The 26,129-nt window shown below is 35.1% G+C and overlaps 1 protein-coding gene across 1 annotated transcript in view; it reads right to left on the reverse strand.

The window, feature by feature from the left end:
- The window catches only part of LOC129749601 (protein expanded), a 194,552-nt gene extending 170,815 nt beyond the window's left edge, over positions 1-23,737 (reverse strand). The window contains exon 1 of the mRNA XM_055744623.1: positions 22,788-23,737. The gene's annotated coding sequence lies outside the window, so the exon portion shown is untranslated. The remainder of the gene's footprint in view (positions 1-22,787) is intronic.
- Between the last annotated feature and the right edge of the window lie 2,392 nt (positions 23,738-26,129).

Here is a 26,129-nt window from a genome sequence, read left to right on the forward strand (position 1 = left end):
TTAGATTTTATCGCTGTCTAAAAAAAAACAACATCGCGATCCTCAATGTGATAAAGCTGAACAAAAATTGTATTCGAAAGATAAAAAATGATGCTGCATAAATTAAGGGGCTAAATTTTTTTACATTACTTACCAAATTTTAACTACAATAACAAATGAAATTTTGCCTTCATTTGCTTTCCTAGGCCCTCGTACAATTCCCCTTTAATTTTTACCTTCAAAACTTACCATTTGATAGAGTTTCTAGTCTTTTGTCATAGACTGCCTTACTCTTGGAAAATGTCTCCATTTTTTTAACCTAAAAAAATTACCTCAAACTACAACAAAAACTACACCAAACTATACATTTACTTAGGAAAAAAGATGAACCCTCACATAAATCCACCTGTTTGCATTTAAACGCTTTGATTTCATCAGGAAGGGTGTTTGTTTGCAAGCCTTAGAAAAAATAAAAATTTCAAGATTTTGGAATTACATTTTTACTTACATTTGAAGTTTTCAAAATCAAACCAAGTTTTTCCAAATATGAAACTCAATTTATAGTTTTTTAAACGTGGAAAAAGTTTTGAGATATTTTTAGCTTCAGACTGGTTTTGATGATTATGTGGAGAAATTTCATGTTGGTTAAAGTTACCCAGGTGATCAAGATTACCCCGGTTTACGGTACATTTTTTTGTTAACTCTCATTCAGAAGTCACTGTCAACGAACATGAATGTAAAGTAGTAAGCATTGCAGATTTTTTTCTACATTATATCCGGACAAATCTAAACAGAATTCGGTGATAATTCGAAAAAAAATCTGTAAGAATGTCACTAAAACCACCTAAAATTTTCATTTTTTTTATCGAACCATTTCGAGAGCGTTCATATAAATTTTCAAAGTCAATAAAAAAACAATTTGAATGAAACAAGCACAGACAAATTGAGCCTTATTTAGCTTAACTTTACTTTAAAAATTCAGGGAATCAGGAATGCATACTAGACTGCCTCAAATGACCCGACTTTTGAAAAAGTTATACGCTGCAGGCTTAAATTGATCCTGGGCCTAGTACAAGATCTCATGCCAAATTTGGGCCAGATCGGACCACGGGAAGGGGTCGCTCAACGAGCCTGAAGTTTGTATGGGATTTTGAGACATTTTGTTCGAGAGGAACATGAAAAACCAGTTAATAGTCAATAACTTTTGTCTCCTTCGACCGATTTCTTTCAAAAACGGGGTTTCTTAAAACCTAAACTATGACAAATATCTCATCACAAAGTGGCATTTAAATTAAAGTTAGGATAAAAAAGTTATTAAGCTTCAAAAATTGGCTAACTTTTTTAAGGGTGACATTCATCCCTGTTTTAATGAGGCGACTGAATGTCCGACTAGGACACTCAATGTGAAATGCATGCCGTTTTGTCAAATAATGACCGATTTTAACCATTGTTGTTGCGCTCGATTGCAATTTTTAATGTTTTTCTAATAATTGAGTTTGGATGATATTCACTAGATAATTCGGAAAGAAGTAAGGGCGGAGAAATGCTTGACAATTTTAAAAAAAATTGCATAACCACAGGAACATAGGAACATGACTGGACGATTTGTGATTCCAATAAAAAGATTCACCTTCATTCTCTATCAAAAGAAAGCTATTGCTAATATAAAAAAAACGTGAGAAAAATGTAAAAGGATCTTTTTTTCGAAAAATTATCATTTTATTGGCATCATAAAGTGTGGTCCATGTGTTTTTCGATCTAAAAAAAATTGTTGGCGGTTGGGTCTGAGAGTAACAACCATTCTGAATAGATTTTTTGAGAAAGAAAATGATCCTGAGTTTGGTAGAAAAGATGAAACATAAACCCTGCCTAAAGGCGGAAATATGTACAACAGACTTAGTACAAGATCTCATGCTAAATTTGGGCCTGATCGGATAACGGGAAGGGGTCGCTCAACGAGTCTGAAGTTTGTATGGGATTTCGAGACATTTTGCTCGGAAGAAACAAGAAAGAACAGTTTTTCATCAATAACTTTGGTCGCTGTAATAATATGTAATGAATACCACCTTAAAAAAATGAGCCCATTTTTGAAGCCTAATAATTTTTTTTTAATTTAACTCTTATCGAAATGCAGTCTTTGGATGAAATATTTATCATAGTTAAGGCTTTTAGAAAAATTGTTTTTGAAAGAAATCGGCAGACGGGAACCAAAAATGTTGATGAAAAACTGTTTTTTTTTTATTGGCATCACAAATCGTCCAGTCATGTTCCCAACCCCCTGTGGTTATGCAATTTTTCTTTTAAATTGTCAAGCATTTTTCCGCCCTTACTTCTTTCCGAACTATCCAGTGAATATAATCCAAACTCAAATATTAGAACAACATCAAAACTTGCAATCGAGTGCAAAAATAATGGTTAAAATCGGTCATTATTTGAAGAAACGCCATGCATTTCACGTTGAGTGTTCTGGTCGGCCTTTAGTCGCCTCATTAAAACAGTGATGAATATCACCCTTAAAAAAGTTAACCAATTTTTGAAGCTTAATAACTTTTTTATCTTAACTTTAATTGAAATAAAACCTTCAGATGAAATATTTGTCATAAATTAGGCTTTAAGAAAACCCGTTTTTGAAAGAAATCGATCGAAGGAGACAAAAGTTATTGACGAAAAACTGGTTTTTCATGTTCCTCTCGAACAAAATGTCTCAAAATCCCATACAAACTTCAGGCTCTTTGAGCGACCCTTCCCGTGGTCCGATCTGGTCCAAATTTGGCATGAGATCTTGTACTAGGCCCAGGATCAATTTAAGCCTGCAGCGTATAAGTTTTTCAAAAGTCGGGTCATTTGGGGCAGTCTACTGTAGAGGCATAATGAGAAACCCCCCGAGGCAGTATGAGCACCATTAATGAAGGCATAATGAGCGTTTTCTGCCGGGGAATCTAGCAGCGAATTCGACTCGATGAAGTCAACTGACTAATAGAGCTACAGCTTAACTTGTATCTTCTGACGATTTGGCCTATTGGTTAGATGTCTGAGAGGTAAACAGTAGGCTCGAGTTCGATTCCTGGTTGAGGTGATTTTTTTTTCATTTATCATTCACGATCATGATTGCATTAAACGGCGAGGCGTAGATTCATCAAACAAAGCAATAACAAAATAATCTAGGTCTGTTTGTAGAATTCAAAGAATGAACACATGCTCATACATTATGTTTCTGGTGTTTTGTTTGACGGATGATGCTTTGATGCTATAAGCCGTATAATGTAACAATAAAAAAATTAATCATGAATGGTATGTGCACAAAAAAATCCCCTCGATCAGGAATCGAACTCGAGTCTACAGATTACCTCTCCGACACCTTACCAATAGGCCAAATCGACAGTATTATTCAGTTGATTTCTTCGAATTGAATTCGCTGCTAGATTATACGGCAGAAAATGCTCATTATGCCTTCATTGATAGTGCTCTGTTCGCCTCTAGTGTACATATTAATGTAAAAATGCGTTTTAAAAATGATTAAAGTGAAAAATCAAAAATTTTATGATGTTGAAAATTGAGAAACAATGTGTATATCATGTTGCAGAGCGTATATTTCAGATCAAGATGATTTATAGGTCATAAAAGCTTATTTGGTGGTGCTCAAAACTTATAATATATTCGTCACTTGAGAACCTAGCTGGTTATTATTTAATATTTCTGTAAATATGAAAAGGATATTTCTTTTTTGGTGAAAAATTAATACTGTAGGTAGTACAAAACAAGTCCTTATGAAAATTTGTTTAAGAAAATACGTACTTATGTAGAAAAAAGGAGTGCTCATTATGCCCTGGGAGCTCGTTATGCCCTTATCTCCCCTATACAGAATAACTAGTCCTTTTGTTTCAAATGATGATGGATAATTCATAAAATATCCAAGGGAAATTTTTGAAAAGCTACACAATCATTAAAACTTAAGGTGTCAGGAAAAGATGTTAGGTCTCTCCGTACATCTTTCATTGAAGATTGTGCTGAAGAATGCTGACAACTATCGTTTTATATTTTGATCATCGATTATACCTGATTTTCTCGGATATATTCGGGCATACCTGTTAATTCAATAACGAATTCGAGCTAAGTTAAATACATCTGGCCAGCATTCCTAGCAGGGCCGTAGGAAGAACCGACTCATGGGGGGGTTTTGGAGACTGATTTTTTCCTATGATGTTTTGCCCAACAACGTACGAAAAAAAAAACAAATTATATTTGTTACTATTTATATGATTATTTATTTTTAAGTTTTCATTAATAGTTTTTGAATTAAAACGTAAATTTTGAAAAATGGTCCTTAGCTTAAAAATAAATAAAAAATTTAAAAAAAAACAGTAAGCGATAGCAAATTTTTGGATCAAATCTACTCGGAGCAAACTTGAACTAAATTTATGATTTCAGTTTGAAATTCAGTTTTAAAAAAAAACTTCAATGTCCATAATGTTAATCAATACACCGAGAAAATATAGAATTTTGTGTAGATTTTTTAGGTGAAGATCAGATACTGGTTTTTTCATCCGGAAATATTTTTCATAAAGAATCAATTCCATAATGAAAATCATGTGGGTAATTTTGTAAAACATAATTTGGGATATTTTGCATAAAACAAAACATAGAAAATTAACTCAAATTCTACTTTATATCTGGGATTTTCAACTGAATTGTGTGTACAAACATCTTCGGATTAAAAAAAATTAAATCTGGAAATTGACAAGCAAATTTTTATTTTCATGTTCTCTTGAATTCTTTTACAATTTTATGTTCATTGAAAAACTCGTCCACTCATTCCTGAGTTTTAAATCTTAATACTGAACCTGAATTCAAAAATTGAACTGTTTCCGAATTTTTATACCATTTCTGAAATGTACAAAAAATACGATTTCCGAATCTTTTAGAAAAAAGTTTGAGAAGGTTGATTTAAAATGAAAAACAAAATTCTTCTTATTTTCATATTCGGAAAATAATTATCAAAATATTGAAAATGCAAATGATTTTCGAAAAACATTATTCAAATTTGATATGAAATGCAAAACCGAATCAAGAAAGCAGCTTTTCATTCCTTATTTCTTATGCTTATCGAACTGAAAATCAAGAATCCTTAACTTGATATAGAATCAAAAATACGAAAATATGTAGAAATACAATTTTGGTTATGGGAATATAGAATCAGAACCCCCTAAATGGGTTTAATTTAAAATTTAATATTCAGACATGAATTTTTAAGATAAAGTTGCCAGATTGTCCGACAATTATTATAAATATGCTGGGTTTGAATCTCATTCTCATTTTAAATCAAACTTTAAAAAAACAAATTGAGTAGTAAAATATTTTTTATTCATGCGTCCAAAATTTTCGGAGCAAGTTTCAAAAATAAAAATAGTCAGGGAAGGTTTTCTCAAGTTTTTTTTTATGATTTTTGATGAGCAATTCCTAAGTTTTGATCAAAATTGACCGATATTGCCTGGATTTTGGTAGGAAATTTTGAAATCAAATACCCAGATTTTGCCTGGTTTGAACATAAAACAGCCCGGATACGTGCTGAGAAAATTCTGACAACCTTAGTGTATGAACAAGTGAGACAATTTTGATAACTGTAGCAAAATTTTGAACTTGGGATGGGTTTTTGAGGTTTTGGCATTAATTTTTAGTCTAGATTGTATTTCTTGAATATATTTGCTCTATTATCATATTATGGATTTGAAATTTTGAGTGTAGAGTAGAATACCTCGCTTGCTTTTTTGAACCCTCATGGGGGGGGGGGGTTTAACCCCCAAACCCCCCCCCCCCCGTTCCTACGGCCATGATTCCTAGATATTGTTGAAATCTGTCCGGGTATATTCACATTTTTTTCTAAATCAAATTAAATACTCAAATTCCTATTTGATAAGTTTAAATTTTCGTGTCCAGAATCGATTTTGAAAGTTAATATACAAATGAACATCAATTTTTGTTTAATTTTCAGCAACGATTAAAACGCTGCTGATGTGATTTAATGAAAAACTTAAATTTAAAAAATATTCTTCAACAGATTTTGTTCATATTAACCCTGTTTTTCCAAACTTTCCAAAAATCGCCTGGCCGTAAAGATACGTAGTTTGTTTTTCTTGTTCTACTTAAGGATCATTGTTTTTTTAACAACTATTTTGAAAGTGTTTTGCTGAAATTTGACCTCCATCTTATTCGATATCAAGTAAACAATATTAATTTGATTGGCACCTGTTAGTTGTTGTCTCCGTCACGGGGTGTTTTCCCATCCAGGAGATAGTGGTAGATTCTCGGGACGAATGGCAAAAATGATCAACATTCTCGATGACTGTGAGTAATTTTGAATGTTGGGAAAAAGTTACATAAGAAGAAATCTTAAACTGAAATGAATTTCAGATATTTTTTAAAACAAAATTTTTTGCAGTCTTTGACATAGATGTTAAACAAATTAAAATCTTCAATAAAAAAATAAAACGTTCTTCTGTGAAATTAAATAGATAATCATTTAAGATTTAGTTTTCTTAAAACTGGGAGAATTATAATATTTTTAACAAGTATTAAAACAAAGACACTACAATAGATTTTCCTTTGTGTAGTTAGTGTTTTTCTTAATTGTAGAGTCTCAGACAATTGAATTAATCAACATTTTTGGCAAATGTGGATTATTATTTTTTGGATTTAAATTATTATTGACATGGGGTTAACTCCCCCTCCTCCCCCATGAGGGTTCAGGAAATGCAAGCAAGGTATTCTACTTTTCACTCAAAATATAAATTTTTATTTCATTTTGATTATTGATTATTAAAAACTCCTAACTCAGAACTGATGCCAAAACCCCGAAAAATAGTTCCAGGTTTCTGACATAGTTTTTAAAAATTTTCTCACTTGTTGTTTGAAATTCAATTCCAAACGTTTAACTTCAAATGAGATTCCACACATTTTGTAGGTTCTGATTCCATATTATTTGAATAAAAAAAATATTTCTATTTTAATATTTGGGATTTTGTATCCAGTTCAGGATTCATGATTTTCGATTCGAATATAAGAAATAAAAAATAAACAGCCGTTTTGAAAACCTGGTTTTGCATTTAATCCAAAATTTAAATTATGATTTTCGACCTCATATGCTTTTAATATTATGATAATAATTTTCAGAATATGCATGAAAAAAATTAGAAACCATCCTGAGTTTTTGTTTCATATTCAGATTCGAAGTTTTTAAACTCAATTCTCATGCAAAATTCAAAGCTTCAAAATGACAATCCAGGATTGAAAATTCAAGATTAGATTAATCATTCTAAATTCGATTCACAGATAGAATTGAAAATAAATTATTGAATTAATGAATTTAGATTTGAAACCCGTAACATCAGAGTTTTATTTGAAAATTCACGATATTAAATTCACTCTTTGGTTATATTTTAAATTCTGATCTGGAACTTAGATTCGAAAATGTTTGATTTTTGTAAATTCAAAAATCTTATTGGAATCCCGAACAGATTTTAAATTCAAAATTTTAATTTATATTCAAACTCATCTCGTAAATAAGTTGTACGATAAAAATATCGAGATGACTCTTTCATTGAGGAATTCAAGTCGCTAAAGATCGTAGACTCATTTTTTTCAGTTGAATTTCAAAATTTACAGATTATAATCAATGTAAGTTGTGTATACAAACTTATATATAAATCAAAAACATAAAGTAAAATTTCAGATTATTTTTAAAAATTTATTTTATGTTATAAGCTGATTTTTATTTTTAAAAAACAAATCACCCTCAGGATTTCAATAATGGAACTGGAATGGAAAATTTTGTTGAACATCATTTACATATATTGCAACTTTTTCAAGATCCAAATTGAAACTTATAAATCTTAAACTTGAATAAAGTTTGTAAGAAACAGTTTTTTTGCCGCAAAATTTTAATCTCTTGCTTTTTCTTTTGAACAATTTGATTTTTTTTTCTTTTTTGATAGGAGTTTAACCCGTTAGGGTCATTCTTCCTCGAACAATTTGATCAATTTTCATTAATGTTAAACATTTTAAACTTGCATAAGAGTCTCATAGATCCAGCTTATTTGATTTGAGCATAGAAAAAATTCTAACTCAAACCAAACCAACCAAATCCACCAGACTTTTGACTAAGTTCCAAGTTCTATTTTCTTATTAAAGACTTCATTTTACAATTTTAACTTACAATATTACAAATTTTAGAACTTGTTTCAAAAGTTACTATATTATACAAAAAAAATTATTCCCCCTTTGTTTGTGCGAAAATAGGATAGAAAAAAATTAGTTACCAAACCAGCCCCCCCCCCCCCCAATAGACAACTTGCAATAATACTTGGTATAAATGATTATTAATGATAACTTATTTAATTATTTGATTGTATTGACTCAAAGTATAGGTAAGATACACCAAACCATTTGCCAGCAAATGCAAACGAAACTCTTATCTTCCCTTTAAAATGTTTCTATATAAACACTTATCCTAAAAACTTGTTCCCGAATGTATCTTTTATCAGTTTAATTTTGGTTCGATTTGAGCTAATTTTTGAAAAAGTGACTTTTCGAGAAAAAAAAATATTTTTTTTCATATTCTCTTATTTAATTTTTGGCATTTCCGCGAATTATGAAATTCAAGGTAAAATTGTTAAAACAAGGATTAGTCGATCTTGGATCGATATATGTATGATCGATCTATTTAACTCATATGTTTGATTTTTGGATCGATTTTTGGCATGAAAAAATCGATTAAATCCGTTCATTTTCGATAAGATCTTTCGATCTTTTAGGTTTTTTCTCGCTAAGCCGAGTTATTTAGATCCAAATTCTTATTACCGATTCAATGTCAAAAAGTGCCATTGGTTTGGCATTCAGTCGATTTCAATACTTAATTTTGGATTGGCTGTTTTGGTTTTTTTTGTCTGCAGTTTTGCAATATATTGAATACCTAAATAAAAGCGTTTATAATCATTTTTTCCTATCAAAGATAGAAGGTACTCCGTGTTCTTTTTTGCCCTTTTCATAACAAAAAGTTAGTAGTTTAAGATAAGATAAGTCTATTAGAAATCGATCCTAAAGCTTCGATTTTTAGGTGGAACGATCGTACGACCGTCGAGCTGAATCTATCATGAAGATCGATCTTTTCCTGAAAAGATCGACCAATCTTAGCATTTCTGCTTATCTTATTTTTCATTATTTACAAAAATAAAGTACACAGTTTTAACCCTCTACTGCATATGAGCCCATATATGTCCTCAAAATTTTTTCATTTTTCTTGGTTAATTCAGTACTGTTAAAGATTTCAACCAAAAGTTGTTTTGATGCATTAACATCGATTACCAATTGAAAAACCTTAAAAAATTAAAAAAAAAACACTCTTATTTCTTACACTATTTAAACAATTAAAACTATTGAAAAAGCAACTTTGTTTTCGACTTAATTTTCTTAAGAAGAGGTCAATAAAGTTTCCAACCATCCAGAATCGTGTCTTCGTGCCGCTCTAATCATGGAGCATGGTGCTACTACCAAAACGTCCGTGGTTTACGCACCAAAACTGAAGTGTTGTATTTGGCAACGAATGATTGCAGTTACGATGTGGTCATTTTGACTGAAACTGGGCTGACTGACTCCTTTGATTCGGCTCAGATTTTTGGAAATCAGTACGCTGTTTTTCGCTGTGATCGTAGTCCGCGAAATAGCGTCAAAAAAAGCTTCGGAGGTGTTCTGATTGCAGTGAAACAATGCCACGCCAGCAGTTTTGTCGACACAGAAAATGGAAACGAACTGGAACAAGTTTGTGTTGCTGCCACAATTTATGGTAAAAGATTCCTATTCTGTGCTGTTTATATCCCACCTGATAAGAGCTGCTGTGCCCAGGTAGTCGAGTCCCACGTGGCTTCTATCCGTGAATTGTACGCTAAGGCTTCTCGTGATGATTCCGTGCTGGTTTGTGGTGACTATAACCAGCCTCGTTTGATGTGGGAAAAATGCGAAATTGGAGCTCAACTTTTAAACGTAACACCCCTTAGTGCTGCTGCCTCTTGCTTGATCGATGGTACAAATTCGTTGAGTCTATCTCAGTTTAATGCAGTCAGGAATCACGTTGGAAGGACATTGGATCTAGTTTTTGGTCCGAGTGAGGAAAAGATTGACGTCAGTACAGCTCCTGAAGTATTAGTACCGGTTGACTTGTATCATCCTCCGATTGTCTTTGACTTACCAGTTGCTTCAACCGCCAAAGAGGCTCCATCAAATTATTCGATCGGTAGCATAAGACCTCTAAATTTCCGGAAGACAAATTTTGCGCTTCTTTCGCAGTATCTAATTAGCATTGATTGGGATGCAGTTTTAAGTAACTCATCGGTTGACAGCATGACTGAAACGTTTTGCATTTTAATCAGCAACTGGTTGAATGAGCATGTTCCTAGATTCAAGCCACCTGTATCACCTGCTTGGAGCACACCTACACTTCGACAACTACGACGTGAAAAAAATGTTTGTTTGCGTAGACTTCGTAAGAATCGGACAGAAGACTGTCAAGCAAAATTTGGGATAGCTAGCACAGCATACCGTCGACTCAATGCCTCACTCTACAAGCTTCATGTGATGCGTTTACAATCCGGTCTGCGCAGTAACCCTCGAAGTTTCTGGAAGTTTGTAAACTCAAAACGGAAATCAAACGCAATCCCTTCGTCAGTGTTCCTCCATGAGACTGTAGCTAACTCTCCACAAACGTGTTGGGATCTTTTTGCTGAGCATTTCCGGTCAGTTTTTTCGGACAATGCTTCTACTGCACGTGAGTGTATCGAAGCCATTAGCAGTGTTCCTATCGATGCAATAGACTTTAACACCTTTGAAGTCAATCAAGAAATTGTCGAAGCTGCTGCAAAAAAACTGAAAAGCTCGTTTGCGCCAGGACCTGACGGAATTCCATCAGCTATTTTTTGTCGATGCATCGAAGCAGTATCATCACCTCTGGCTCGAATTTTTAACCAGTCTTTCCAGCAACGGAAATTTCCAGAGATGTGGAAAACTTCGTTTATGTTCCCGATTTTCAAAACTGGCGAACGTCGGAACGTTAAACAATACCGAGGAATCACTAGCTTGTCCGCAGGTTCCAAGCTGTTCGAGCTAATAGTTAGTCAAGCCTTACTACAGGCTTCATTGTCATATATTGCTTTGGAACAACATGGGTTTATGCCTGGAAGATCGGTATGTACGAATCTTGTAGAATACACTTCATTATGTTTGAATCAGCTTGAAAATAAGAAGCAAGTTGATGCCATATACACCGACATCAAGGCTGCATTCGATGCCATTGATCATCAAATTCTTCTTGCTAAGCTTGCTAAGCTTGGCATTCATAATAATATGATTGATTGGCTCAAGTCATTTTTAACTGAAAGGTGCATAAGAATTAAAATTGACGATAGCATCTCCTTGCCTTTTACAAACCGATCTGGCGTCCCTCAGGGTAGTAACTTGGGGCCTTTATTATTTGCATTATTTTTCAACGATTTGATAACCAGTTTAGACGATGGAACGAAAATTGGATATGCTGATGATCTGAAAATATTCGCTTCAATAGAATGCGCTGCGGACTGTGAATACCTTCAATCGTTGTTAGACCACTTTGATGGATGGTGTAGACGTAACAAATTATCTGTTAGTGTCTCAAAGTGTTCTGTGATAACCTTTCACCGGAAAAAATCGCCTATTCTATTTGACTACTACATCGGCAATGAGCATATAAAAAGAGTCTTCGAAGTTAATGATCTTGGTGTTATCCTTGATGATCAGCTTACCTTCAACAATCAACGTTCTTCGGTAATTAATAAGGCCAATCGACAACTCGGCTTCATCTCTAAAATATCGCGAGAATTTAAAGACCCGTATTGCTTGAAGTCACTTTACTGTGCACTCGTCCGATCAATTATTGAGCACGCTGCAATCGTTTGGGCTCCGTATCAGCTCAGCTGGATTTTACGAATCGAACGTGTACAAAAACGGTTTATTAGATTCGCTTTACGCCATTTGCCTTGGAGTCATCCCGAAGATCTGCCCCCTTATTCTCATCGATGCCAGCTCTTGGGCCTAGATACTCTTGAACGTCGCCGAAAAACTCAACAGGCTACGTTCGTCGCAAAAATGTTGAACGGAGAAGTGCAATCGCCGAACCTGCTAAGGATGATCAGCTTTAGAGCTCCGTCGAGAACGTCACGATCTCATTCGCTGTTGTCGAATCGAACTCATAGGACATCTTACGGCTACAATGAACCAATCAGCGCAATGATGCGCATATTCCAGGATGCCGAGCACTTACATCAGTTCGGAGAACCATCAAGCCGTTTTGTTCGTCGTTTACACCAATCAAGATTGTTTAATTCTTTGTGATCGTGTACTTATTCATTTAAACACATTTGTTCGATGAATTTATAATAATAAATAAATAAATAAATTGACAAAAATAACTTTTCTCAACGGATTGTGTTTTAGAGGATAAGCATTAAATAATAGTTGCAAGGTTAAAAGAAAGATAAGAAAGTTAGACTGCCAGTAGAAGTCCTACGCTTCTAAGCGTCTGTTGTAAAATTGATCCCCACAATGAAAAATTAGACGGATATTTGTATTGGAAACATTCCCACGGAGTGGAAATCTTTGAAAACTCATAGAAATTCCGACTAGGAAAAGTTCTAATTCTTTTTTAAGTTCGAGCGTTTTTATATATTTTGAACGGGTTTTGTGTTTATGCACATATGTTCATATGTATGAATCATCTTTACAACATTGTTTTAACAGGATTAGCATTTCAACCGCCAGAGCCAACCTCAGGTTCACTTGGGATGTATCTATAAGTTATAGATTGGAAAAAGGGATTGTAAATCAAATTTTATTGCCATTCGAACGAAACCTTATTTCGACTTGGCTCTTAAAACAAGCCCACAGCACCTGAGAGAGTCGGTCTGTCTGCCGGAACGCTAAAAAATACACAATTTTTACCGACCAGTCACGCCCCAATTATCGCAGCAAAAGGTGTTAAAAAACAGCCGTGACATTGGTAAACAAACTTATCAATTTACCGAATGCTAAACTATTTCGCGTATCGGTTTTCTCGCCTCCAGAGTGAATCAGCAAGCAACAGACCATGTGTATTCGTCACCTGTAAGGAATTCGACCTAATCCCCTCCTCCTAAGCACTGATTCATGGCAGAACAACCAACAAATGGTCTCCGATTCCAGGCCCGGGAATCAAAGCTTATTGGGAAAAAATCCACTAAACCAGTTGGAATAGCAACGAAAAAAAATCGAGCTCACAAAGGATTGTTCATTAGCACTGACTATGCGGGGATCAACGGAACGGAGGCTCAGCTAAGGGTCCAAAATTCCTCACCCTCACACCCACTTCTTCTGGCATGGCTTGGTTTGGAATGGTCCACCGGGGCCAGGCAGTCCTGGTTCCGGAACGTGGCACATTTCTCCTAATTTATGAATGTTTGACAGCAGGCCAACCGAGTTCGTTTGAGCAAGCGAAAATAAATAAATAAATAAATAAATGAACGGGCAAAAAAAAACTTTGTTCACAGTCCTCGTGCGCTCAAATTCGAGCCACTCCCTCCTGTCATTCTTTTGGAGAGCGTGATCAGATTTTTTTGCACCCTCGTCACCGTATCCAAACTGTTGCTTTCTGCTAGCTACTACTGATGCGTGATCGTGCCCCTTTGGACCAGACCAGGCCAAACCAAGTCAAATCAAACCAATCCGAAGGTGGGTTAGGAGTTACGAGGGGGACGTGTTCTGGTGTTAGGGGTTTGGCATAGTAATGACATAAATTGTGCTACAATATGCAATTATATTTAAACCGACCAATCAACCGGTGATCAGAATATAATGTGAGCACTAGGGCAATCGGCAAAGTTTAATTTAGAATACAAACGTGATTTCGAAACCATACATTGAGCTACAAACACAAACAGCAATGTGTAGACAGAGCTTTGAATACCTGAAGGCTTTCTTTTTTTGTTATCAAAGACCAAACTCAGATTCCGATTTCTGATTGTGAATTATAAATTTGTTAAATATAATCATTTAAATCATATTCAAATCAAAATCTTAAATTCATCTTTATCCTTGAACCAAAAGAGCTAAATCAGACTCCTATAGAAATAAAAATCAGGCTTTCGCTTTCTTATAACATTCCGTACCATATTCGAGATATCTTGAATCCACCTGATCGTTAAAACAAATTAACAATTAACACAAAACCCGAGCAGACTTTGATGCCTGGATCAATAGCTAAACAGTAACCTAACCCAGCTATCAATGCCAAAAAAATAGACTTATTGAGTCTTGTATTTTTCCCAAGACCAAATTAAGGTTCCGTTAACCTACCTCTTACAAGCAGCGATGCATATAAGTTCTCAAAACAGGACTAACCATCAGTCGATTTGGAGTTATTTATGGATTTTTAACGTCTGCTAGTTTTGGATTGAAACTCATCTCAGGTTTTTGCAGAATTTTGAAGTAACGATTACATAAGAAAATCTCTACTTTGAGCTTTGTGTAAGAAAATTTCTTCACTGCGGAACTTAGTCATCTAGGTATCAGAATGGGGGTAGGCTTTATATCGGCACGTTATTCAAACATACGGGAAAATTGTGCCTAAACTTGTTTGTAAAAATTTATAACTTTTTAAATAAGAAATATTTAAAATTCATTACAAGGAATACTTTGCTCGGCATAAGCAGTGTTGAAAGTTTGATTGTTTATTTTGACGGACTTCAATTTAAAAGGCAAAGCTGAAACTTGCTTGCCTAAAAATGTAAAAAATACGTTCTTAAACAGAGTTACATACTCAGCAAAAAAAGATTCCTCCGCAGAATTTATTGATTGCCACTTATAAGTTCTACGAGAGAAAGAAAATTTATATTGATTATTCTGAACAGCATACTGAATTTTCCAATACAAACTTAAAAGTTAAGATTCACCTTGGGTTAGTGGCCCTACTTTTGACCTAGAGTCTAATTTGGTATTAAAACGCCGAGAATTAGAAATAGTCATTTTAACTGGCAACGATTTGGAATACTCTAATGCTAACAATGAAGTTTTCTTCCTACATGCTATCGTATTGCTATTTAATCTAAAAGTAAAATTTTCAACGTTCCTCGAAATGTACTTCTTTTTTAGTGGTAAAACAGAGAGCTGAATTAACGAATAAAAAACATCACGTTATTAAACAATCTAAGCCTAAATTTATAGAAAATCATCTATCGCTGTGAAAAATATGAACTATTTTTGATATTTTATCTAAAATATAGAAAAATATTTGGATAATCTGAAAAATTCTTATATATTCCAAAAATAGGAAACTTTTTATACTAAAGCAGGAACAGGAGTTGGAAATTTTGGTCATCCTCATCTATGTAAATCTACCAATAAATAACGGTGAAACCAAAGTACCAAATTCTCATTTAAAATTGTAGATAAATTGTAAATGATTGGCTGAAAAACACAAAACTCTATCCAATTTGTGAGAAATATATGGATTTGTAAAAACCACCGCCTAAAGCATGGATGGCCAACATTTTCAACAGGCGGGTCAAATTTTGGAAATGAGATTCGCTCGCGGGCCAAAGAAGTAATTTTTCTTTAAAGTTCAAGAAAAAAACAGAATACGCTTTAAAAATAAAAATTGCATATGCCTGCCCAAGTACATATTCGTCTTAGCGAGAAATTTTTGTTCCATGATTTTTTTTTTTCAAACTTCTTCAGCCTTCAACCTTCATTGTTCATTTCATAAATGTTAAATCGCTGCCCATTTCAAAAGTTTTGAAATTTACCGGCCTTCCTGAAAATGTTTGTAGTTGTTTAGATTTTAAATAAAAAAAACACTACATGAAATGGAATTGTTGAAAAGTGATGAATCTTAACATTTACCCTTTTTTATTTGCACCCAGAAAAAAAATCACATTTCAGTGTTATTTATTATATCATAAAATTTTGATTTGATATGTGTATCGGGAAAGTCATCCGTAAACAGGTTGAAAATGAATTTCTTTATTTGTAATCATTGAACTTTTTTTAATGAAAAGGTTTGTGAAAAAAATTAGTTTCCTTAAAAAAAAATACATATATTCTAATATGTCCTATTTCTGAGAGATTTACCAAAACCCAAAACGGATCGGTTGAAATTTGGACAAATGCAACACCACTGTAAACTCGAATTAATTTTTAGAAAACGTTATCAATACTGAGCTGTTTAAATTCGTTTTCATTTTCATAATCATTGAAGTAACAAATTAAAAATACTTACTCACCAGAGTTTCGAGTTTTTGAATAATGGTGTCAAAATTTCTTTTAGTGTATTTTATCGATGTGTTTAATACAAAAAAAAAATCATTTATAATAGTTGGAGAAACTTTTCTTATATAATTTTGATGGTTCGAAGATATTCAAAGTTTAACATGAGCTGTTTTCCTGAGGTTTTCCAAACTCCCCAAAATTAAAGGTAGAATCCGCTCGAATGCTCTAAACACTGAAAAAACCGTGGAGACAACTTGAAAAACCAAAGGTTTAAAATAATTTGAATTTTTTCGAGGTGCAAAGACTTTCAACTATTATGGGAACTCTTGTGGTGATAGGTGATAATAGGTGATAATTCCTTAAATTAATTTTCGCACATTTTTTTTTGGCAATTTATAGAACATTTCAAAGATTTTAAAAACAAAAATTTTAACCCAATGAACAACTTTTCAGAGGCCCGCATAAAATTTTGTCTTCTGAGAAATGAGTTCAGTACTTTTAATTTTGTTATTTTTTTCCAATTTTACATAAATACGGTAAACTTGAGGATATTTTAATAAAGATTTAAACCAATTGGAATTTAATATTTTTTAACATTAGTCGAATCGTGTCACAAACTGCAACATAGTTATAAAATGAGTTCTAATCCTCAATATAAAATAATCAAAGACTTTCTTGAATGATGTTAAAAAAAAGTTGTAATCTGATCTATTCCAAGCTCCCAAAATTTAAGGATTGTATTTTTTAAACGTATCTCTGGAATGAATAGCTAAGCAAGATCTGAATTCGTGATTAAATAAAGGACCGTAAACAGATTCAAAACCAGTTTTTAATTTTCACATAGGATTTTTAATTTGTCTCTAGTTATAAAAGATCGATTTTATTTAAAACTGATCCAATTTAAAACTTTTACTCGTTATGCCACTAAATCTAGAGTTGATGGATAAAATCTGACAAATGATTTGTGTACAGGACACCACAGTCTTTTAAAATCAGTTTTTAAAACAAAGGCAGCAAAAACGCAGTTCCCTTGTGAATGTGTCAAATATTGTACAAAAATTGATCCTATATTCAGAGACGGTAACCTGTTTCTAGAACTTAATTATAACAAATCAAATAGATTTCTCCGACTTTCATTACGAATGAAGTTGATGAAGATTTAGGCATTTATTAAACCATGAAAAACATTCAATTCTGAGAACATGGTAATTTCAAAAATAACTTCTCAGGCCATGGAAAGACCCATGGGGGTCCAAATTAAGGAACTTACCCTATAAAATCGTAGGCAAGTTTTGAACCAAAATGGACCTTTTCAGACATTAAGCCCTGAAAAATTCCAGAATGCTCCCAATCGACTCAATTTTTTAACCAACCCTTATGAAAACTTGAACTGAAAGTTGATCACTAGCCAACTAGTTGTTTGAACTGAAGAGATTTGGATGAATTTTGGAAGCACTGGGGTTCTTGGTTTTGAATATGATTAAAATTTGGATTTGAGCATTTGTATCTCAATCAAGTGTTAATAAGACACTGCGCCAAATGAGCTAATGAGATCTTAAATTTTGCACAACTTTTTTTTGCTATTGTTGCTTCTTAAAAGCGTTAATGACTTGACTTGAACCGGTACAATTTTTTCTATCTATTGTGTAAATCAAGGCATTGAAGGTGCCTGCCTTCTTCGTCTTATCTCTTAACTTGACAGCGCATATAGGGGTGGACGATTTAAAAAAAAAATAGTAATTATAATTTTTTATGCCAAAACATTACAAGGATATTAAAAATAAAACTGATTCAATCAACGGAAAATGAGAAGGATTTTTAAAACGTTTTCATTTTATCACGTTTTGAGAAAGTTTTGAGATCGTAAAAATGAAATAATTTTGCTTAAGACGTTAACATTTAAGAGGCTTACCCTTAACAGTTTAAACAGCCCAGGGAAAAAAATTCTCTCACACACTTTTTTAACCAACATTATTTTTTTTGCTCGCTTTTTAAATGCTATGTATGTAAGAAAGAGTTTTGAGTTAGTTTTTTTTTGTCTTTATTAAAGAGACTTTCAGCCTTTGGCTGGTTCGTCTCTTTTGAATTAGTTCTAAAAAACACACTTTTGTAGATTACACTAATTTGTATCATCTTTTATGATCAAAAAAAGCCAAAAATAGTTTTTTATATTCAGCTTTGTGAACATATCTTGTTCCACCCTAAATTTTTTCCTAGGTGTTTTCTGCAAAGGTGTGTCTTTTTAACAACGCCATCGCCCGTTCTCTACAGGATAGTATTGATTTTTCTAAGCCAACGGTCATACAATCGAATTTCGGTTCCGGAATACATAGTATTCTTTCTATGGACAATTATAAGATAGTTATCATCATATCCTTGAAAGACGTACTAAGCGTACATGAATATTTCTATTTCTTCAAATAAACATGAACCCTATTCAATTCCAAGCTTTCCTGAACGCTTGTAATTCTCATCGGTACGTTTACGGTTCTCTCAACTCGTCTTTGAATTCAAAGCTATCTCCTTTACTCACTTAACAATCTTTTCGATACGTTCAAACTATCCTCTCAACTCGGTCATCAATTTCAAGATGAACTCGTTTGAAATTCTTATTGTCACTTTCAGGCTGTCCTTTCAATTCATCTTTGAATTCTATGCTGTCCTCTCAACTCGCTTGTATAATTTCTATCGATATATAACGACTGTCCTCTGAATTCGCCTATGAATTCCAAGTTGTTCTCTCTATTTGCTTGCAATTCTTATCGATATGCTCCGCTCAACTTGCATTTGAATTTCAAGCTATCCTCTCAATTCACCGTTGGTTTCCAAGCTGTCCTCTCAATTCGCTTGGAATTCTTATCAAGATGTTCAGGTTGTCCTCTCAGCTCGCCTTTCAATTTCAAGCTGTCCTCCCAACGCACTTGAAATTGTGAACGACATGATAAAGTTGTCCTATCGGCTCGCTTCTTATTTCATGTTTACCAAAAACAGTTTTTTTTTGGCCAGCAGATCGTGGCCGAGAGGATAGCATTCGTATCTTCTAAACCAACGTTCATGAGATCGAATCCCGTTAGTGACATAACCTGGCACACATAGTATGATGAGGGTTGCCGGTTTTAGCATATGTGAAATGCTAGCCGAGTATACCTGGGAATTGTACGCCTCAATGTGGATGCATGTGGACATAAATGTGGATGGATGTTTTCAATCAAGGGAACTTAGATTGCACTTGAAGATGCTACCTATTTATTTGTGTGCTCGTAGTGCTTCCGGTAAACAACTGCAACTTCAACCAATAGTGCAGGGGTGTCAAGTAGCATAGCAAAGTAAAAATAATACCGCGGGATTATACCACAATATATCAACTTAATGGTCGTAGTGGACTCTCTCCCCAACAGAAAAAAACCAGTTTTTGGGGATATTTTAAAACCTGCTCGTTTGCCTGACAAATGAGGGATGACCAAGCCCTTGCAAGGGTCGGTTTAATTAATTCACACAGCATTGAGAACAGCTTCTTCCTCCTGGAAACGACCACCTCTTGAGTGAACCATCTAGGAAACAGATAAAATCGTTCCGATGTCAGACTACACCTGAACGTTTTAATGCTGCTGAAATCAGCTCCTGGCTGCTCATTTCCACACCTTAGGCTGATTTCCGATTTCTTCAGTCGCACGGTCCTCGGCACACAACCTAGCCTAGCACAATTTTTCTCAAATATTTTCTGCCGCTAACCAACGAATAAATTTTTGCGTCCCGAAAACCCGAAAAAACATTGCAACTAATGTCATTTTGACGCAGCCTGCTGCTCAGAAATTTCGAAGTTGATTTGGTAAAAATTAAAGAGACTACATACACAGAGGTGCAGTCTGGTCCCTTTTTAAATAGTAAGCTTGCAACTCTGCTTTAAGACTGCTTGGTTTTGCTCGATTGGAATGACACTGGCAGAAAATTCCAATAGTGACATTTCGTCTCTTTGTTTACTATAGGATCGTTAGTAAAAACAATATCGAAAGTATCGCATTCATACGAAAACAGAATACTGTTTTGAATTCGTTCGAAGTTCGAATGTATCCGTTAGAACGAAATGCTGATTTGCCTTCATCAAGAATAATGGTGATAGCCAATGACGTGATTTTTTTTCAATTTGGATTAAATATATGGTGCCAAATTGCATACAACTACAGCGAACTAGAGCGACCCCTTAGAGTTGAAATAATGCCAAAATTAATATTCTTATGTTTTTTTTTTTACTTAGTTTAAGGGGGGGGGGTAGGGTCTAACACTTTCAAAAAATCGATTTTTTTATTTTTTTATTTTCTTATTGTAAAACATTTCAAGAATGTTGTGTCAAATTTTCAAGTCAATTGATGCAAAACTTTAGAAGTTATAGGCCTTTATCTCATCCTATCTAATACTGCAAGAAAGCAAGAGCAGAAACTTCAAACGCGATTTTCTCGAAAGCACATTTTTAAAGTCCGTGGACATCGCCATTTGAAAACTACTTATCCGATTCTTTTCAAATTTGGAACATATTTTCTACATATAAAATACCAGATCCCAACGTTTTTCTTTTTTGATTTTTTTTTTACTTTGGGGAGATTTTAGAGGTGAAAAATGGCGGATTTTTAAGTGAAAAATCGTAGTTTTTACTTCAAACAGCCACAAAAATTTCATAAAAATATTTTTAAGTTAAATAAAAACGTTGGGGTCCAGAAAAACATCTATTAAAAATATTTTGCTCTGATTTTTTGACTTCAGATGATTCTGTGCTGAGATACAGTGTCCACCGCAAATCCTGTTTTCTAAAAGGCATCCTCGAAAATGCTCCGTCACCGGCTCATTTTTCAATATTTTTCTACGAAAAAATTACTAAATGTTCTTTTAACAATGCTTTGTATAATGCAAAAAATTTGAATACATTTGTTTGAACGATAGCTCTAGAAAAAAATCGTGAAAATGGTGTTTTTTTATACCCGTTATACCCTACCCCCCCCTTAACACTTCAACTAATGTTGAAAATACAGGTTTCAGTCGTGGAATCGAGTTTTGTTCGTCGTTCGTTGTTCCATAAATAAATAACTACTTTTAACATAAGCGATAGCAAATTACAATACTACACTGATGTGATATCCCAACTTATTAATGTTCTCTATTATGTGTGATATTCCGAGTTAACCACTCAGAATATTTGGCAACACTGCTGCGTTGCCACGAACCCAGTTTGAGTTGTTTGGCTTCAAAGTGTAGTGGTGTAAACATTTGTATAGTGAACATTATTATCAGCAGTCATCAGCAATCATAATTGCTATTGTTCAATTGCGAACTGACCAGAGGATCCGGAGAACCAACAAAACTAACAATGTTTTTGTTCTGGTGCAATCGGTAGATCGGGATGATCCGATCCCAATTTCCACAAGAGGATCCGAAACAAAAAGGTGAGTTTCAACAAATAATTATAACTGCAATTTCCGTGTTGCAAAATTTGTTTTCATTTTGTTTTGTTTACTGGCCTGTTTCCTAATTTCATTGAAATTCGTACATACAAAGTTTCTAAATTTGTTGATTCTCATGGAAAATTCTACATAGTTGTACAAAGATTACAAAACCGAGAGATGCATTCCATTGTGGTTCAACTTACAAATGGGCCGGCAGCAAAAGCAGGAAGAAAAATTATGCTGACCCTTTACCTTAACGTTGACATAGCACACACGCGGTCGCTTACCATGTGCCGCTGCTACCAATCAAGCTTTCGGTCAGTTAGGAGTTTGCGATGTGGCAAAGTCTCTTATTCGTTTTTTTTGCCCTATCAATTTGAACGCTAACAGATCATGCTACAGAAAGTGGTCGGCTGGCTGCTGCTGAACACTTCAACAACATCAAGCTGAAAGCGACCGTCGTCGAGGGAGGGAGACCTGGCGACTTTTGGGTCACCCGCTTGTGGAATGCCATATTATGAAACTACCAGCGACATGGAATTCCTCAGCCCCAACTATAACCTCAAGCGGCGAGGCTACCCGAGAGCTGCTGGGATTGGAGCTGTGCCAGGTAACTATTTTGCTCTCCTCGGTGTTTTTCTCGCGAGGGGGCTTTTCGGGAGCATTGCGAGAGAGCTTGGGGAATCGAACGATGGATCGTGATCGTGAGTTGGGAGAGTCGACCAACTAAACGAATACTATCAAGCGGTCAGGATGTAACAAACACACAGATAAGGCTTTAGAGGAAAAAAAACATCAACTTTTAAAGAGAACTGGAAAGAGTTGTAGATAATTGAGTTGAATGTTGTTTTGCCAAATATAGCAAATCGCATAGTTTAGAAAACGGATTTTACGATAGCGATTGGCGCAGCGGTTGTTCGGAATACTGTCAACACAAAATCTAACCTCGTGTCCGTTGACATTTATCGCAGCTCTTCTTACAGTTAGGCCACGCTCACAGGGTGGCTCATATTGAGTTAGAGTTGGAATTTAGAGTCACAAGTTGTTCTAACTTACCATACTGAACGATTGGGTACGCGTTCGATGTAAAATTGATGACTATTGATCCGCAGGAATGATTCGATGTAGTATTTACAATCTACGGAAATATTTGATGTTGATTCCGGGCACTAGATTGCATTTACAGTATTTGTTAACGTTTCAAATCCAGCTTTGAATCTCCTCTCGGTCAATCACTAATCATAACCTCTTGTATTGACATCACATTGACTAGCGCATTTCCTGTTTTGAATTTCTTCTTCTTTTGCACCACAGCGCCGTCAGCAGACATCCAACCAAATTAGGGTCACTTTGAACATTTCATTATTATGCATTCATAAGATATATTTTTTTTTATCTTCGTGCCTTCCTCCCGCTAGTTAACGATTCGATAAACGTGAACACATACTCACACAAAATTTATGATTCGAAAATATGCAAATTCATCCGTCGATATTGAGGAGCAAAACCATAAATATTAATAAACTTTTTTTTTCTTCTTTATCGTAATACGTATTCCACAAAGGTAAGGTTCTCTTGGAATTTTTACCTTTCTTGTTTTGAACTTGTTTTGGCTTATGGTATCTCCGATTGGTCTGTTTTGGTCACTCATGAGGCGCGTAACTCATATTAGACTCGAACTAACCTTCATAGCAAAGGCACGTTAATTGACGGTTCTAGCGGTTGCATTCAAAAAACAAAAAACAAAATTGCGCTGCCGTAAACAAAAACCGCTGTTGCATTTCCCCTAACCTAGAGCTCAGCGCAATGCACCAAAACAGTGTCACCGTTTTTCAAGAACGCTCTCCACTGCTTCTCAGAAGAATTCAACTCGTTCCTTGAATTCCAAACTTTAACGTTTCAACGGTTGTTCCGTGGAAATAATGTGAACATACAATTCAATGCCCCAGCAATGCATGGCCAAGGGGTCCTAGTTGCAAATATTTTTAATTTCATTCAAAACACCGCCAATAAGATCAAAACACAATCACCACATCAGAGTCACCGAAGCGAGTTTCTCCTGTGAACTGAAAGCGATCAAGAGAAAATTGTTTCAAAAGCACTTCTACTGTGTGAAATGCGCTTCATTCCACATGCGGTGTGCTGGCTGGAGTGTATGAAGCGAAGGAAAAAAACACGTTTCTGGCGTTTCTTTACACTCACACCTGTTTGAGTTGGGTTGGGGTGGCTCGCGGTTGCTTCAAAGTATTCGTATCCCGGCACTCGCGGTCCACGGACTGGTTCAACAAGCCACGACCGACGATGTGCGCTGGGTTGGGATGGGGGAGCAAAACATGCCATTCCCGTAGGCGTGTTGTTGTTATTAGGTGAAGACGCATTAGCAAAAATGACCTACGACGAGCAGGCACTAGGATCGTAGATTGTTTACATGCACTTGAGCTGGATTAATGAAAGCATTAAACAAAACCAAAGAGTAGTGTAGAATTCTTCAAATATTTTTGCAGCTTGTATAACTTATAGGACTTTATTGTTGTGCCGTTTCTGATTGATGCAGTACCAGAACTTTCCGAGGGTGCTTCATAGAAACATCTTCTATATTTTTATTACCTTATCAGTGTTCGGTACCGCTAAATTAAAATTTAGCAACTTCGTTTAAGAAAACTTAGTCCCCGCACGAAGTGTAATCTGCTCATTAGACTGATTGTTCTCTACGGACACGGGACATGGATATTGCTCGAGGAGGACCTACGCACACTCGGAGTATTTCGGATCACTGGTCAAGGGTAAAGATCGCGAAATTCCTGAAATATCCAAAATCGACTGTAAATTCGGTGCTGCAACGTTACCAGGAGACTCTTACGGTGGATCGAGCAAAACAAACCAGGCGTAAAAGTGGAACATATGACCGGAAGCTGCGAGCAAAGGTAATTCGATCAGTTCACAATAATCCTGGAATCTCCTTGCGTGATTTGGCGAAAAAGTTCAAGACGAACCACAGTGCAGGTCGGCGAATTTGTTTGCGAGAAGGCTTGCGGTAGTATCATGCAAGCAAACATCCCTACAGGACGCTGAAACAAAACCTGGTTGCCAAAACCAGGGCAAGGAATTATACAAGAAAGTGTTGACCAAGTACAATGGATGCATTTTGATGGACGACGAAACTTAGGTCAAAATGGATTTTGGTCAAATACCCGGTAACAAATTTTACCTTGCGAAACGTAAAGGGAATGTTGCGGGTAGATTCAAGTATGTTTTCGCAGATAAATTTGGTCGTAAGTTGATGATTCTTCAAGGGATCTGTAGTTGTGGGAAGAAGACTAAGATTTTCATCACTGGGGACACAATGAATGCCCAAGCAACAAAAAGTCACATATTTACTTGAATGAAGGCATTGAAAGTTACATATAGGCTGACAAAGAGAATCAACTGCCCAATCCCCTTAAGTGAACTTTATGTACTCATTAATGAACTTGAAAGTTGCAAAAGTGATTAAAATGTACGTTGTATGTGACTTGTTTTTCCCAATTCCCATAAGTGAACTATATGTATGAACTTGAAATTTGCAAAAGTGATTTATACGTACGTTATACGGGACTTAAGTCACATAAAGGGCAAAAAAGAGCTCAATACGGGATTTGATAAGTCAAATAAAGGTTACAAAAGTGCTCGATACGAGATTGGATAAGTCACAAAAAGTGCATTGATGTGCTTTCAGAATCAAATCACCACTTTGAGTTTTAGTTTCAGTTAGAATAACATCTAGGCGTGGTCTTGTGGTAGCGTGTTCGATTCTCACCACAAGGGTTGGGGTTCGATCCTCAAGCTGGGCAAGTTTTTTTTTTCAATATGTAATTTAGTAATTGAGTGACCATTTTTATGCGATATATGTAGGAAATGTAGGAAAGAAACAATTGAGCAGATTGTCGAGTTTGGAATCCGGCGCGTGGTATCATGGCGGCACCGGTACAGAACAGAGTAAATAATCAAGAGGAGGTGATATGAACCGAAGCCAACGGTTCAGTTGAGATAGAGAGTTTTTTTTGTTCATTTTGTGATTTTTTGGAAGCTGAATTAAGAGGCCACTTGTTTTGGAACTTGAAAGTATCAATAAGAACCTAAATTTTGAGCTGCATAGAGCGTACTTCATATCAATGATGGGGCTGAGTAAGCGTTTTTGTACCTGTTTTATGGGTTGCTTGTGTGGAAATGTTTACAAAGAAGAATGTCTCCAGAAGAGGGTTTTGCCATTCATTCGGTCCCACAAAGGTCCGGTGAAGTTCTGCCCGGACCTGGCAAGCTGCCACTACAGCCGGGATGTCGTTAAGTGGTATAAGGAGAACAAGATCGATTTTTTTGGAAATAGTATCAATCCACCAAACTGTCCGGATTTTCATCCCA

Source organism: Uranotaenia lowii, chromosome 2 (assembly GCF_029784155.1).
Source record: "Uranotaenia lowii strain MFRU-FL chromosome 2, ASM2978415v1, whole genome shotgun sequence".
NCBI classification, from domain to species: domain Eukaryota; kingdom Metazoa; phylum Arthropoda; class Insecta; order Diptera; family Culicidae; genus Uranotaenia; species Uranotaenia lowii.